General features: G+C 33.9%; 2 long non-coding RNA genes across 2 annotated transcripts; one reads left to right on the forward strand and one right to left on the reverse strand.

Moving 5' to 3' along the window:
* The first annotated feature begins 2,292 nt into the window (after window positions 1–2,292).
* LOC115961512 lies at window positions 2,293–4,126 on the forward strand. The gene is made up of 3 exons (XR_004085297.1): window positions 2,293–2,443; window positions 2,967–3,341; window positions 3,819–4,126. It is a non-coding gene; the product is annotated as an uncharacterized LOC115961512 (long non-coding RNA).
* Window positions 4,127–4,899: 773 nt separating this feature from the next.
* LOC115977703 lies at window positions 4,900–5,438 on the reverse strand. The gene is made up of 3 exons (XR_004088588.1): window positions 5,316–5,438; window positions 5,136–5,228; window positions 4,900–5,026 (listed from the first exon to the last, which is right to left on the reverse strand). It is a non-coding gene; the product is annotated as an uncharacterized LOC115977703 (long non-coding RNA).
* Between the last annotated feature and the right edge of the window lie 295 nt (window positions 5,439–5,733).

Below are 5,733 nucleotides of genomic sequence, written 5' to 3' on the forward strand. Positions count from 1 at the left end.
ATTAAAAACAAAAATTTATGTATTTTGTAGGATCTGTAGGATCCCATACGATCCTATGATCCTACGTACGATCCTACCAATTTTACGATCCTAGTCTGATCCTAAACATTTTGGTGAGGTGAGATCGTAAAATCGTGCGATCCTACAATCAAGATCGCGATTTTGACAACTATGGGTATGTGCATGATTTTTTTTTCTTTTTTCTTTTTTCAAAATTGAAAGTGAAAGAACCGTATTGATAATTTAGGGACAAACCAGGATTCAAACTTAGGAGAGGCCAAAGTTCTTTGTTCAAAGATTTTAAAAAATTGAAATATCAATACTAGAGGTTGACAACAATGCATTATTAGAATTAATTTTTTAATTATTTGTATTTTTTATTTTGAAAAAAAAAATCACAAATGAAAATTTATAATCAAGAGTTTTGTAAGTCAATTGGCACATCCTAATATTTTCAAGGTCTAACCAAGATTAGTTCGATTCTTTATTCTATCGACATTACAAATTAAAATATATATATGTATATATATATATATATATATATATATATATATATATTTATACATGTGTATTCTTTTCACATAATCCTATAACTAATAACTTCATAATGCTATATATATATATATATATAGTTAAAAGATTCTAAAAAAAAAAAAATGCAAAAACGTATAGTTAAAAGTTCAAATCTATGTCAAGCATTATATTAATAAAACAGCTAAAATAATGGTTAATAAATATCATGCATTAATATTCAGCGAAAAAAAGGGTAAGACAATTATTGGTGTCTTGGTAAGGTTGAGATTTTTTCCTTTGAAAAATTGCATGTTTGAAAAAATAGTGTAAAAAAAAATTAAAAGAGATCTATTAAACAATCACGTGATAATGGATGGTAACTTTGAGTTTTTAACTAAGTAAATAATAAAAATTTTCCTATCATTACATTAATTTAGTTATGTCAAAAAATTTATTACCAATAGTGTAATCTCATACATGCTTTGGTGGCAGTTTAGGTAAGACACAAAACAATAGATTGTTGTTGTTTCACACATGTATTACCATTTATGCATGAATGTCAAGTGTGTCCCAAAGTTAATAAAACATTAATATATATATATATATATATATATATATCTACCATTCAAAAAATAGATAAATTTTTTCCACTTGTTGAATTAAAGACATCAACTGATCCAAGTTGTTCGTGATTAACTGGTGTGTGGATGGAGCGATTAGTGATATAAGAATTGTCTCTATGTGCTTGTGGCTATGAGGTGGAGTCATTTGAGAGGGCATAGAGCTCTCAAATAAGATGGAGAAATTGGGTAAAAGTTATTAGGTTTTTGTGATTTGTTTTGCTAGAATTTATAATTGATTTGTTGTTATTGTTTTTGCTTAGACCAGATTTATGATTAGTCCAAAAAATTTTCTTATTATCAGGATATGTGTTTTTTTTTTAAAAAAAATTCTTGTTATCTATTTTTTAGATTTATGGGTTAGCTTGTCAATTTTTTGGGGGAGGGAGGTCAACTATATAAATTTTAGAGCTAAAAGTAAATTTTTGTGTAAATATACATACTATGGAATTTTTTTTCAAAGGCTTGGGGGGGGGGGGGGCATGGCCCCCCTCAGCCCTAAGGCAGTTCCGTCCCTAGTAATAATCAACTTTGATCAATGTTTACCAGAAGGAGAAAAGAAGGACTGGTCTAAAAATTGTTTGAGTATGCACCAAGGAAGTCAATCTCGTACCAAAGGCTGTACCGATTTGGCCAACAAAACGATATATTTCGGTACCAGTCAATACCGGTATACCTTTTCGGGTTTACACTTATTTTATATATTTAATATATATATAGATGTGCTACGTCTACAATATTTTCTCAACACTTTTACAACAAATCATATGTGGCTATTTTTTATTGGTTCTAATTTGAACCTACCACTAAAATAACTTTTTTGTCCTACCAATAAAAACGCATAACAACTTAAAATTTAAAACTTAGTGTGAAAGTATTGTAAAAATATTATGAATTTTTTTTGGGGGTACACGTATCTCAATTCTCAACTACCCTCTGCCAACAAATTGTTTTTAATAACTCACTTTTTTTTCACCTCCACTCATTCTCTTTTACTTTTACAATTTATCTTTCTTTATTTTTATCTTGATTTTATCTCCTCCACATGTTTACCTCCACTGAGTCTTATCTCATTTCAAATTTCAAAAAGCTTATCTTATCTCCTTACCATTGGTCAGTCATCACGTGGGCACCCAAAGCAAAACTCTTTGAGAAACAGTAAAGACATAAAAAAGCGAAGAAGAAGCAGAAGATTAGAGGAACACAGACATTGCAGAGACCACAAAGAAAAATGGAAAGCTAAGCAGAAAAGAGACCGAGATACAAGAGAGATGCATCAGATCATGAAATTTGTGGAGAAATTATCTTAGGTGAGTGAAATATTACAAAGAAATTTGTGTTTTTATTTCGGGCCGGTATCCATTTTCCGGTCGAAATCTGGTATTTTTGCCGATATAGCCGAAATGCTTTCAGTATTGTCGGGATTTAAACTAGTACGAAATGAGGGTGTTTCTGTACCGTTTCAGGCACCAATACAGAAAATATTGGTCGTACCGTCTGGTACGGTACGGAACTGACTACCTTGCTATGCACATATATGTTTTGACAAAAATTATATATGAAACATATTTAATTAATAGGTATTAATAAATCAAAAGTTAAATTGGAGAATTCATTAAAAAAAAATACATCTTTTTTAATTAAAAGGCTAAATTGCAAAGTACACCCCTAACGTTTGGGGGTGATTGGATTTTACACCCCAACGTTTCAGAACTTTGATTTGACACCCTAACGTTTGGTTCCGTTAGCAAATCACACCCCCAATTAGATTTTGCTGTCAACTGCCAAGTCATCTTGCTGATGTGTTTTTTTTTTTTTTTTTTGCCAAATAAGCTCAAAACGACACAGTTGCAATAGAGATGATGTGATGACTTGGCACCTGCTAAACGCACCGTATTGCCCAAAGAAAAAACAAACAGAAAATCTAAAAATCCTAAATCTAAACACACGAACCATCCCTGAGCTCTTTAACCCACGAACCATCCCTTAGCTCAGCAACTCATGAAACCCAACCCTCCCTTCCTAACCCTTATGAACCCAGACCACCAATCGGCTCTGATCGCATGAACCCAACCCTCCCTTCCTAACCCTTATGAACCCAGACCACCCATCGGCTCTACAACCGGCTCCTTGCATCGTGAACCCAGACGGAGTAAGTTCATCGATGGCTCTAGGTCAGCTCCAAGGCGGTAGCAGCGGCGGCGACGGGTACAGCCAAAAATTCTCTATGGCTCTCTTTCTCTCTCTCTCTCTCTCTTTTTGGATTTTTGTTTCCATTGCTGGATTGGAAGTTTGGGTTTTTTTTTTGTTGGGTTTGCTGGAGCTTGTTGTTTAGGTTTGTTGAGGTTTTTGTTCAATTTTTTTTGTTTTGGGATTTCGTTGCTGGATGCACAGAATGTTTGGGGTTTTTGTTAATTTTTTTTGGGTGATGGATTTGTTGCTAGAACTCTCTATGTGTGTGTGATTTAAACTGATTTACTTTGCTATTGGAACTTTGAGTGTGTTTATGGGTTTTGTAGCACTTTGATACTGTTTTTTCCCATGTATTGGGATCCCATTATGTTTGATGGATCACTGAGAGAATAGGGCCTGAATTATACTATCTTATATGTATTTGTATTTGCAGTCAATTTTGAAGTCTATTTTCATTGCAAAAGAATGATAATTTTTTGTTCAAATGGACAGCAATTTCAAATGGGCAGCAATTTCTAATGCAGAAGCAAAAGCCAGTGCCTATCAAAATGCTGAAGATGAAATTTGAGGAGAAGTAATGTTCTTACTTGAGGTTAAGGAAAAAGAAAGAGCACTATGGGAAAAAGAAAGAGCAGAGAAGTGAATTGAAGTGAAGTGAATTGAATGTGGTGTTTAGGTATACATAATATTCTTGGAATTAAAGTGAATTGAAGCCTTGGAATTGGAATGAAAGGCACAATTTTGATTTTGTTGTATTATTATTGTTAACTTCAGAAATTATAAGCAAGTTTTTCCCTTCTCATATTGATTTCATTGTATTTTAAGCAACTGTCACTCACGTTCATTGCATATTTTTGAAGTGTACAAATTAGAGCCTTAAAGTGCAGCTTAATCCTAACTAGTTCAGCATTATAAGCATCCCTTTTTCCTCATTGTTTTGATACACCTCTCACTTTAAGGTTCAAAAAGGAGCATACAGTTAACTGCTCCAAGTCTTTTTCAGCAACACAAGCATTGGTCTCCTGGTATTCTCCTCACAGGCAGCATTTTACACAAACATTTGAATATTCCAAACCCGTGAGCCTTAATGTTAACACTGATGCTAGTGAATCTTCCAACTTCATATCAAAACTCTTAACAGTATCCCTATGCTCAAAACTCTTTAACAGTATCAAAATTCTTATCAAACCACTAACCATTAATACTCCCTAAGGTAAAAGAAAGAACAGTACTGATCAGACCACTGTACATAAGATCTTCACCCCCTAGCCAGAACCAACATAAAAATAATCAAAAGTTCCAGAGTTCCATAAAAATAATCAAATGTTAATCATTCTTCAATAACAACAATACAATCACAGTCATTACCTAACATATTGCCAAAACCTGATATATTCAATATATGACCAAAATACTAATAATTCTTCCATAACAGCTAACAGTTGTTCTCATAAAGTTTCTGCAAATTATTGACCAACGCAAAACAGTATCACAAATATCATATAAGCTTATGAAAAGCTTTACAAAACAGTGACCACAAAAATGTTCTAACAATTAATGGTCCTACAAACTACTTTTGTTGTTGCTCCTTAACCTTTTCCAGCTCCACTTCCAGCTCTTCCTTTTCCAGCACCAGCTCCAGCACCTTTTCTAGATCTACCAACTCCATTGCTTCCAGCAACACTTGTTTGGGTTGAGACCTTTAATAATAGAAACATGGTAAGTATGCATGCACAACAAACTAAATGACCAAATATTGGCAATTTGCAAATAATAAGCACAATGTATATAATATAGTATGGAAAGTACTATAGTTGATCGGCTTCCAGCAACACTTGATGGGCGACAATCCTCTTCCACTCTTAAGCCCATAAACACATGATTGCCTCCTGTTCTCCTAATCTACAACAAGCTTAAAAAAATTGCAATTAGCAACTATAATAAGGAGCATATACCAAAACTTAGTTAGCAATAAGCATGTACGTATACATGATTTTGTCTCTCTACAGTAGATGTTGCCCCTTGTCTCTGCTCAGTCTGGCCCTCACTTGCATCATTAGATTTGGGGGGTACTTTGCATCCTCTTTTGTTGTGACCTAATTGTCCACAATTGGTACATTTTTGAACGGCAGATGACTTTTTCAACTTATGTGAAATCCTTCGTGCCTCATCGGCAGCTTTCTTCCTCTTGTTCTCTTTTGGTCTTCCAGGCTGTACTAGCATCTTTAGAGGTAGAATCTTATCACTAGCTTCCTTTGACCAAAACTCCTCACCATTGGTAGGCTGGATAAGATGTGAGTAAGTTCTAAGGTAAGTCTCAACCTTGTAGTAGTGATGCACATAATTTTCTGCCTTTTCTTTCTTGTAAGCAATTGCTGAAACCGCATGCTTACAAGGGATGCCTGTT

This window comes from Quercus lobata, chromosome 2 (genome assembly GCF_001633185.2).
Source record: "Quercus lobata isolate SW786 chromosome 2, ValleyOak3.0 Primary Assembly, whole genome shotgun sequence".
Lineage (NCBI taxonomy): Eukaryota > Viridiplantae > Streptophyta > Magnoliopsida > Fagales > Fagaceae > Quercus > Quercus lobata.